The following is an 11761-nucleotide window of genomic DNA, read 5'->3' on the forward strand; positions in this document are numbered from 1 at the left end:
CCCCTGCCCTTTCCCTCTCTTCCCTCCACTCTCTCCAGCCCCCTGCCCTTTCCCTCTCTCCCCTCCACTCTCTCCAGCCCCCTGACCTTTTCCTCTCTTCCCTCCACTCTCTCCAGCCCCCTGCCCTTTCCCTCTCTTCCCCTCCACTCTCTCCAGCCCCCTGCCCTTTCCCTCTCTTCCCTCCACTCTCTCCAGCCCCTGACCTTTTCCTCTCTTCCCTCCACTCTCTCCAGCCCCCTGCCCTTTCCCTCTCTTCCCTCCACTCTCTCCAGCCCCCTGACCTTTTCCTCTCTTCCCCTCCACTCTCTCCAGCCCCCTGCCCTTTCCCTCTCTTCCCCTCCACTCTCTCCAGCCCCCTGCCCTTTTCCTCTCTTCCCTCCACTCTCTCCAGCCCCCTGCCCTTCCCTCTCTTCCCTCCACTCTCTCCAGCCCCCTGCCCTTTCCCTCTCTTCCCTCCACTCTCTCCAGCCCCCTGCCCTTTTCCTCTCTTCCCTCCACTCTCTCCAGCCCCCTGCCCTTTCCCTCTCTTCCCCTCCACTCTCTCCAGCCCCCTGCCCTTTCCCTCTCTTCCCTCCACTCTCTCCAGCCCCCTGCCCTTTCCCTCTCTTCCCTCCACTCTCTCCAGCCCCCTGCCCTTTCCCTCTCTTCCCCTCCACTCTCTCCAGCCCCCTGCCCTTTCCCTCTCTTCCCTCCACTCTCTCCAGCCCCCTGCCCTTTTCCTCTCTTCCCCTCCACTCTCTCCAGCCCCCTGACCTTTTCCTCTCTTCCCTCCACTCTCTCCAGCCCCCTGCCCTTTTCCTCTCTTCCCCTCCACTCCCTCCAGCCCCTTAGCTCACCGCAATTAAGCTAATATGTCATTCATTAGAGTTAGAGGCAACAGGAGCCAGTATGACTATCAAGGATGGATAGAGGAATGGATAGATTGAGGGAGGGATGGATGGAGGAAGGGATAGATGGAGGGATAGATGGAGGGAGGGAGGGAGGTATAGATGGAGGAAGGGAGGGATAGATGGAGGGCTGGATAGAGGGAGGGATGGAGGAAGGGAGGGATGATAGGTAGATAGATGGATAGATGGATAGAGAGAGATGCAGAACAGTGTTTTATTCTGACACTGTGGACATCTCTATGAGCTGGTCATCTATCTCAGGTCTTTTAGAACATCTAGATGGAAGCCTCTTATTGGATGTAGGGAGCTGAGTATAATCCTATAACCTTTTTAATTATCAGTAGATTTAAAGCCACACACACACACACACACACACACACACACACACACACACACACACACACACACACACACACACACACACACACACACACACACACACACACGCAAAGTGACTGAGACAGAGGGTGCTTGTGTGAATGCAGGCAGTTCCTCAGACCTTTTCAGCTCTAAAGGTTCATCTACTACATACAGACAGATACTCCACTTATACTACCTTGTGTGTGTGCGTGTGCTTCATAGTGTCGAATTCTGGGAGAAAAATATTTTAAACTGAACAAAAATATAAATGCAAAAAAGTTTGATCCCATGTTTCATGAGCTGAAATTGTCACCCCCTTTCTGTTTGTTTGTTGCCAGTTCATCTTGTATTGTCAGGTCATCGCAGCGTTTTTCCTGGTTTTCCCTGCTCTCTTGTTTTTTGTTTCTAGCTTTTCTGGTTCTGACCTTTCTGCCTGCCCGTGACCCTGAGCCTGTCTGCCGTCCAGTACCTGTCGGACTCGGATCTGGTTACGAACCTCTGCCTGTCCTCGACCTGCCCTTTGCCTGCGCCCCGTGTTATAATAAATGATCTGAGAACTGAACCGTCCGCCTCCCGTGTCTGCATCTGGGTCATATCCTGAGTCCTGATAGAAATAAAACATCCCAGAAATGTTCCATACGCACAAAAAATATTATTTCTCCAAGATAATTCATCCACCTGACAGGTGTGGCATATCAAGAAGCTGATTAAATAGCATGATCATTACACAGGTGCACCTTGTGCTGGGGACAATTAAAGGGCACTCTAAAATGTGCAGTTGTGTCACACAACAATGCCACAGATGTCTCAAGTTTTGAGGGAGTGTGCAGTTGGCGGCTGACTGCAGGAATGTCCAACAGAGCTGTTGCCAGAGAATGTAATGTTAATTTCTCTACCATAAGCCGCCTCCAATGTTATTTTAGAGAATTTGGCAGTATGACCAACCGGCCTCACAACCGCAGACCACATGTAACCACACCAGCCCAGGACCTCCACATCCGGCATCTTCACCTGCAGGATTGTCTGAGACCAGCCACCCGGACAGCTGATGAAACTGTGTGTTTACACAACCAAAGAATTTCTGCACAAACTGTCAGAAACTGTCTCAGGGAAGCTCATCTGATGAATCCCAGTTTCAACTGTACCGGGCAGATGGCATCGTGTGGGCGAGCTGTTTGCTGATGTCATTGTTGTGAACAGAGTGCCCCATAGTGGCGGTGGGTTTATGGTATGGGCAGGGATAAACTACGGACACAATTGCATTTTATCAATGGCAATTTGAATGCACAGAGATACTGTAACGAGATCCTGAGGCCCATTGTCGTGCCATTCATCCTCCACCATCACCTCATGTTTCAGCATGATAATGCACAGCCCAATGTCGCAAGGATCTGTACACAATTCCTGGAAGTTGGAAATGTCCCAGTTCTTCCATGGTCTGCATACTCACCAGACATGTCACCCATTGAGCATGTTTAAAAACATACCATATTTATTATTATCACTTACGTTTTTGTTTGACTCATGGAAACTGCATTCAAAACTGTCTTCATGCCTGTGTGTGTGTGTGTGTGTGTGTGTGTGTGTGTGTGTGTGTGTGTGTGTGTGTGTGTGTGTGTGTGTGTGTGTGTGTGTGTGTGTGTGTGTGTGTGTGTGTGTGTGTGTGTGTGTGTAAACAAATCTTGGGTTTTGAGAAGTAATAGGGTAAACTTCCATTGAGCCCTGGTGTGTGTTTATGTGTTTGTGTGTGTTTGTGTGTGTGTCTGTGTGTGTGACACTGTGGGAGAAAAAAAACAGAAACAAACATGGCCATATACACTGACTATACCAAACATTAGGAACACATTCCTAATACTGAGTTACACCCCCCATGTTTTGCCCTCAGAAAAGCCTTAATTTGTCGGGGAATGGACTCTACAAGGTGTCGTAAGCGTTCCACATGGATGCTGGCCCATGTTGACTCTAATGCTTACCACAGTTGGCTGGATGTCCTTTGGGTGGTGGACCATTCTTGATACACACGGGAAACTGTTGAGCGTGAAAAATCCAGCAACATTGCAGTTCGTGACCCAAACGTACACAATCCATGTCTGAATTGTCTCAAGGCTTAAAAATCATTCTTTAACCTGTCTCCTCCCATTCATCTACACTGATTGAAGTGGATTTAACAAGTGACATTAATATTGGATCACAGCTTTCACCTGGATTCACCTGGTCAGTCTACGTCATGGAAAGAGCATGTTTAGTAAACTCAGTGTGTTGTCACCTGGTTTGTGTGACTCATGGAAACAACATGATATATTCTGAGAAGTAAGAGGATAAAGTGCCACAGTTAGTTATAAAAACCTCTGTTCTAACTGTGGGCGTATCCTCTCAGCAGCGTGACACATCTAAAACTAACAGTTTCACAACCGCCCTTTGTCACAGTTCCCTTGGAATTCTCCTTAATGGCGTTGTTATCTCTTTGTTTGCTTATGTCCTTATGGCTGTGTGCTGTGCTGTTCCTTACCGTAGCTGGTACCTGGAACCTGTGGCCTTTGACTTGTACTATGTAGACCGCAAGCCCTTCTGCCTGGCTGTATAGCTGGTCTCTACCCAACAGTCCAATGTCCATTTAGATAATAAGTCTGAAGAGCTGACGCAGAGAGAGGCAGGGTTACAGCAGGCTACTATCTGATTACTATCAACACACAAACTCAGGTAGAGAGAGAGAGAGAGAGCGAGAGAGCGAGAGAGAGAGAGAGAGAGAGAGAGAGAGAGAGAGAGAGAGAGAGAGAGAGAGAGAGAGAGAGAGAGAGAGGCAGAGGCAGAAACAGACAGGTAGAGAGACGCTGAACGCAGTGAGAACAACTAACTAACTAACAACTGTGGAACTGAACAGAACAGCAGACAAACAGAAGACTGAAGAAGTCCTAACAAAGAGAGACTGGTCGAAGAGGTGGTGTTAGTGAGCGACCATGGCTAAACAGACAGAGATGTTTGTCCTGTTCTTTGTCTGTCTGTCCGGGCTGGTCCAGTCTACGACAGCGATGATATTCTGGACAGCGTACGTGGGGGTACATTTCTACGACAGCAGCACTAGCCAGTCAGAGACCAGGTTCTGTGAGTGTGGGGTGTACGGGCGTTCCTCCCCTCTGGAGAGCGCTGCCGGGATGGTGGTCCTCCCTGTCTCAGACCCCCAGGGCTGCAGCCTGGACCCCTACCCCTCCAACCACAACACCACCACCCAGGGGTCCTGGATCGCTCTGGTCAAGAGGGGAAACTGTACCTTCAGTGAGAAGATCAAGGCAGCGTGGGCCAGGGGGGCGGCGGCCGTAGTGGTCTATAACCTGGATGGAACCGGTAACAGCTCAGATTACATGACGCACAACGACACCACTGGCACCGTGGCCATCATGATCGGTAACCTCCAGGGGGTAGAGATCGCCAACATTGTGCGGAGTGGTGTGGCCGTCTCCATGGTGATCGAGGTGGGCAAAGCCCATGGGCCCTGGATAGACACCTATTGGCTCTACTTCCTGTCTATTGCCTTCTTCATTGTGACGGGCGCCTCCATTGTCTACTTCGGATTTGTCTCCGCCCACCGGCTGCACAGTCTCAGGGTGATCCGTCTCACCGATAGGCGGCTGAGGAATCAGGCCAAGAAAGCGATTGGTCGGCTGGAGGTGCGTACACTGAAGCGCGGGGACGAGGAGACGAAGTTGGACAGCCACACCTGTGCCGTGTGTATCGAGTCATACCGCCCAGGAGATGTAGTGACCGTCCTGACCTGTGGTCATCTGTTCCACAAGGCCTGTATCGAGCCCTGGCTGCTGGACAAGAGGACCTGCCCCATGTGTAAGGCTGACATCCTGAAGGCCTTAGGAGTGGAGGGGCCTGGGGAGGAGGAGAGCAGTAGTTCCTCTGTCCCACCACCAGATGTCCCTATCGTCACAGTGTCTGGAGGATCAGATAGAGAGCTGCTGTATGAGGTCCCTCTCAATGACAAACACCTTCCGACCCCCACCCTGACTCCCCAACCCCCCACCGAGGACTGGCAACCACATCACTATGACAATATGGCCTTCCAGCGAGAGACACACCCTCAGGGGAACGTGGCCACCAGAGGATAAACGACAACAACACCACTGGATAATGGTAATTTCTACCTGGAGCATGAACAACAACCCATAGACAGCTTCACACAGCTACAGCAGTGGCTTGTGATATACTGTACTAGCACTGTTAGCTAAACCATATCTACTGTACTGCTAGGAAAATATCTCCCTGGATTCAAACACGGTTTACTGATGATCAAATAACTATCATGGCAGTAGATTCTACCTTTGCTTATCATAGAGAGCTGTAGCCTAAACCCTGGTCCAGGAAGCTGCAGGCGTGCAGGCTTCTCTTTTAACTTCTCTTTGAGATCAAAGTTACTTCTTTATCATTTGTTAAATGAACAAACGATCACTTGTATGATGATGAGAAAGGCTGAATATATTTTTCTGTTAAATTGATATCTCAGCTGTATTTTTAAAAGTAGATATTCTGAGAGTAAAACAAAAATCAGTATTTAAGAAGGAATCGAACTACGGTATACTGTAATGGTTCACATATGAAATGAAATGATTAACCAACAAAACACAATATGTACTAACTTACGTACTAACCTGGTTTAGTATCGCTAGAGATGTACTGTACATGTGTCTGTGGCAGGGTAGGTGTCAATTCCATTTCAAATCAGTCAATTCAGAAAGTGAATTAAATTCATAAGTTGATCAAATCTTCATTAAAAACAAATGGCACTTTTGAATACAATTTCAATGAATATCCTGAAGTGACAATGGAAGCCATGTTGAGTTTTCTTGATGATGAGAGCCCTGCCAGTCTGAGACCAGGAGATGGGAGGGGAGGATGAGAGGAGGAGGAGAGGGGAGAGGTGGAGGAGAGGGGAGGGGAGAATGAGAGGAGAAGAGGGAAGGATGAGAGGAGGAGAGGAGGAGGAGAGGGGAGGGGAGAATGAGAGGAGAAGAGGGATGGATGAGAGGAGGAGAGGAGGCGGAGAGGGGAGGGGAGAATGAGAGGAGGAGGAGAGGGGAGGATGAGAGGAGAAGAGGGAAGGGTGAGAGGAGGAGAGGAGAGGAGGAGAAGGAAGGGTGAGAGGAGGAGAGGAGAGGAGGAGAAGGAAGGGTGAGAGGACGAGGAGAGGAGAAGACGGAAGGGTGAAAGGAGGAGAGGAGGAGGAGAGGAGAGGAGAAGAGGGAAGGGTGAGAGGAGGAGAGGAGGAGGAGGAGAGGGGAGCAGAGGAGAAGAGAAGAGAGGATGAGAAAGTCTATAATTACCTCCTAGCAGCAGGACTCCACTCACCTCACACCTACTGATCACCCATAATCACCTCCCTCCCACTTAGGGGCCTGTAGTGTGTGTGTGTGTGTGTGTGTGTGTGTGTGTGTGTGTGTGTGTGTGTGTGTGTGTGTGTGTGTGTGTGTGTGTGTGTGTGTGTGTGTGTGTGTGTGTGTGTGTGTGTGTGTGTGTGTGTGTGTGTGTGTGTGTGTGTTGAAGCTCCCCAGGATGTGTCTAATAGAACTTGGTCATTAATGAGCAGGAAACCCAACTGAATGCCCTCTTCTGCCTAGGGTTGAATGGTGGGAACCCGGTTACTGAGAACTACAGCGATTTACCGGCCCAAATACTCCCTTCTTCCGGAATAAACACCAGAGAGAAACCAGTAAATTATAATAAATTATTTATATGAACAGCAAGGCGTGGAATTGAAATGTTAAATTATATGTGATGTCTAAATCTGTCTTCTCTAATGCCTCTGCATAATGAATCATGAACACTCAGGGTGGGGACAGACAGCCCATCTCAGGGTGGGGACAGACAGTCCATCTCAGGGTGGGGACAGACAGCCCATCTCAGTATGGAACACAGTTCATAATGCATGGTATTCCTACATTTTCTGCATCATACAGTAATATAAATATAAAGAATGAATGCGCATCTAATTTACCCATCTCCATCTGGGTCATCTTATTTTTTTATTCTAGATATGTTGTTGTTTTTTATCGCAGCTACAGAGTTTTAAAACAGCCTATCACTGGAATATCACGCGGGAGCACTCTGTCTTTCTCTCTCTCCATCAACTCCATTCAAATTGCATCCAAAATAAATCATCCTGTTCTAGATTGATATACAGCCCTATATATAGATGTCCTAGCCTACCTCTATCAGGTAATACATTCAATGCAGTATTAGTCTTATATTTAGCTAATTAATGATGGGTTATGCATAATAAGCTTGTAATTTATAGTGTCTTGTCTCTTGCTCAATACGCACACACCTGTGCTTCGCTGGCCTCTTTCCTTAAAAAACGCTCCTTAGCTCTTGGAGTCCCATGCAGGAAAAGCTACACTAGAACAGCTTGCTGGACATTATTATATTTTTGCATTTCTTATACCAATAGACTATTAGAAGAGGGACACAAGCTCTTGTTTGATGAATGTTAAATACAGCAGCCAATAGATCTCACAGGTAGTTTGAAAGAAGAGCGAACTCGCGATGGTGGTAGGTTATATTTATTCAGACCCATAACCATTCAATCTTCATGAAGAGAACTGAAAGCCTTATGCATCTCATTCTGGTCCTATATTATTCAAGGATGTCATTAGAATGATGACGATAAGAACAACAAAACGTATTTCATTTAACTGTTGAAAGAGAGGAAGGAATGAAGCAACAATAGAGAAAGAGGAGGTAGGCAAATAAAATTAGGGGGAAGATTATGAAAGCTCAGCCTACTAATTATACAAATAGGCCCTATTCAATTTCAGAATTAAAATCACATTTTCTAGCCTATACTTGTAACTTTGTAGACTGTGCTGCACCATAATCTGATGATACTCTCCCTGCTTTATCATTTTTATCATAATTCCAGTCCACTAAGTTTGTTTTATTCACTGCTTTAGCACACTCTGCCAACCCGGATGTCCTAGCCGTGTCTGAATCCTGGCTTAGGAAGACCACCAAAAATTCTGAAATCTCCATCCCTAACTACAACATTTTCAGACAAGATAGAACGGCCAAAGGGGGCGGTGTTGCAATCTACTGCAGCGATAGCCTGCAGAGTTCTGTCCTACTATCCAGGTCTGTACCCAAACAATTTGAACTTCTACTTTTAAAAATCCACCTCTCTAAAAACAAGTCTCTCACCATTGCCGCCTGCTATAGACCACCCTCTGCCCCCAGCTGTGCTCTGGACACCATATGTGAACTGATTGCCCCCCATCTATCTTCAGAGCTCGTGCTGCTAGGTGACCTAAACTGGGACATGCTTAACACCCCAGCCATCCTACAATCTAAGCTTGATGCCCTCAATCTCACACAAATTATCAATGAACCTACCAGGTACCACCCCAAAGCCATAAACACGGGCACCCTCATAGATATCATACTAACCAACTTGCCCTCTAAATACACCTCTGCTGTTTTCAACCAAGATCTCAGCGATCACTGCCTCATTGCCTGCATCCGTAATGGGTCAGTGGTCAAACGACCTCCACTCATCCCTGTCAAACGCTCCCTGAAACACTTCAGCGAGCAGGCCATTCTAATCGACCTGGCCCGGGTATCCTGGAAGGATATTGACATAATCCCTTCAGTAGAGGATGCCTGGTTATTTTTTTTAAATGCCTTCCTCACCATCTTAAATAAGCATGCCCCATTTAAGAAATGTAGAACCAGGAACAGATATAGCCCTTGGTTTTCTCCAGACCTGACTGCCCTTAACCAACACAAAAACATCCTGTGGTGTTCTGCATTAGCATCAAACAGCCCCCGTGATATGCAACTTTTCAGGGAAGTTAGAAACCATTATACACAGGCAGTTAGAAAAGCCAAGGCAAGCTTTTTCAAGCAGAAATTAGCTTCCTGCAACACAAACTCAAAAAGGTTCTGGGACACTGTAAAGTCCTTGGAGAATAAGAGCACCACCTCCCAGCTGCCCACTGCACTGAGGATAGGAAACTCTGTCACCACTGATAAATCCACTATAATTGAGAATTTCAATAAGCATTTTTCTACGGCTGGCCATGCTTTCCACCTGGCTACCCCTTCCCCGGTCAACAGCACTGCACCCCCCACAGCAACTCGCCCAAGCCTTCCCCATTTCTCCTTCTCCCAAATCCAGTCAGCTGATGTTCTGAAAGAGCTGCAAAATCTGGACCCCTACAAACCAGCCGGGCTAGACAATCTGGACCCGTTCTTTCTAAAATTATCTACCGAAATTGTTGCAACCCCTATTACTAGCCTGCTCAACCTCTCTTTAGTGTCGTCTGAGATTCCCAAAGATTGGAAAGCAGCTGTGGTCATCCCCCTCTTCAAAGGGGGGGACACTCTTCACCCAAACTGCTACAGACCTATCTATCCTACCCTGCCTCTGTAAAGCCAAGTCTTCGAAAGCCAAGTCAACAAACAGATTACCGACCATTTAGAATCCCACCGCACCTTCTCCGCTATGCAATCTGGTTTCAGAGCTGGTCATGGGTGCACCTCAGCCACTCTCAAGGTCCTAAACGATATCTTAACCGCCATCGATAAGAAACAATACTGTGCAGCCGTATTCATTGACCTGGCCAAGGCTTTCGACTCTGTCAATCACCACATCCTCATCGGCAGACTCAATAGCCTTGGTTTCTCAAATGATTGCCTCGCCTGGTTCACCAACTACTTCTCTGATAGAGTTCAGTGTGTCAAATCGGAGGGCCTGTTGTCCGGGCCTCTGGCAGTCTCTATGGGGGTGCCACAGGGTTCAATTCTTGGGCCGACTTTCTTCTCTGTATACATCAATGATGTCGCTCTCGCTGCTGGTGATTCTCTGATCCACCTCTACGCAGACGACACCATTCTGTATACTTCTGGCCCTTCTTTGGACACTGTGTTAACTAACCTCCAGACGAGCTTCAATGCCACACAACTCTCCTTCCTTGGCCTCCAACTGCTCTTAAATACAAGTAAAACTAAATGCATGCTCTTCAACCGATCGCTGCCTGCACCTGCCCGCCCGTCCAGCATCTGGACGGTTCTGACTTAGAATATGTGGACAACTACAAATACCTAGGAGTCTGGTTAGACTGTAAACTCTCCTTCCAGACTCACATCAAACATCTCCAATCCAAAGTTAAATCTAGAATTGGCTTCCTATTTCGCAACAAAGCATCTTTCACTCATCCTGCCAAACATACCCTCGTAAAACTGACCATCCTACCGATCCTCGACTTCGGCGATGTCATTTACAAAATAGCCTCCAATACCCTACTCAATAAATTGGATGCAGTCTATCACAGTGCCATCCGTTTTGTCACCAAAGCTCCATATACTACCCACCACTGCGACCTGTACGCTCTCGTTGGCTGGCCCTCGCTTCATACTCGTCGCCAAACCCACTGGCTCCAGGTCATCTACACGACCTTGCTAGGTAAAGTTCCCCCTTATCTCAGCTCGCTGGTCACCATAGCAGCACCCACCCGTAGAACGTGCTCCAGCACGTATATCTCACTGGTCACCCCCAAAACCAATTCCTCCTTTAGCCGCCTCTCCTTCCAGCTCCTTCCAGCTCCTTCCAGCTCACAGATCACTGCACCTGTACATAGCCCATCTATAATTAGCCCGAACAACTCCCTCTTCCCCTACTGTATTTATTTATTTAATTATTTTGAACCTTTGCACCCCAGTATTTCTACTTTGCACATTCATCCACTGCAAATCTACTATACCAGTGTTTTACTTGCTATATTGTATTTACTTCGCCACCATGGCCTTTTTTTGCCTTTACCTCCCTTATCTCACCTCATTTGCTCAGTTTGTATATAGACTTATTTTTCTACTGTATTATTGACTGTATGTTTGTTTTACTCCATGTGTAACTCTGTGTTGTTGTATGTGTCGAACTGCATTGCTTTATCTTGGCCAGGTTGCAATTGTAAATGAGAACTTGTTCTCAGCTTGCCTACCTGGTTAAATAAAGGTGAAATAAAAATAAATAAGAAATAATACAGTATAATACAATACAGTACAGTAATACACTATACTACAATACAGTACAGTAATACGGTATAATACAATGCAGTACAGTAATACAGTCCACACTCAAATATATTAGCCTGCTGGAGCTAGTTTTATTTATTTACCCAAGAGAGCTTATAGCTAGATACGTCTATGGGCTTTTATGTTTTTCTGTCGTGTGTAATGTGCAGTAGCCTATATCATATATGTATTGGATAAGGGCACAATAATTTTGGCCGCATTAAATGTCTTTAATGAATAGACATAGGCCTATTTATATGCTTTATAATGCTTTTGAATGACACTTCTGGTTTTGCCGGAAAATACCGGGTTACCCGGGAGAAAAGCGATTTATTCTCGGGATGGAACATTTGTAAAATACAGAGAAAATATTCAACCCTACTTCTCTCTCTCTCTCTCTCTCTCTCTCTCTTCTCTTCTCTTCTCTAGACTCAGAGGCAGTCCTCTTG

The 11761-nt window shown here is 46.9% G+C and overlaps 1 pseudogene; it reads left to right on the forward strand.

Moving 5' to 3' along the window:
• Positions 1–4037: 4037 nt before the first annotated feature.
• LOC115166954 (E3 ubiquitin-protein ligase RNF128 pseudogene) lies at positions 4038–6047 on the forward strand (annotated as a pseudogene).
• Positions 6048–11761: the final 5714 nt, after the last annotated feature.

Source organism: Salmo trutta, chromosome 29, assembly GCF_901001165.1.
Source record: "Salmo trutta chromosome 29, fSalTru1.1, whole genome shotgun sequence".
Lineage (NCBI taxonomy): Eukaryota > Metazoa > Chordata > Actinopteri > Salmoniformes > Salmonidae > Salmo > Salmo trutta.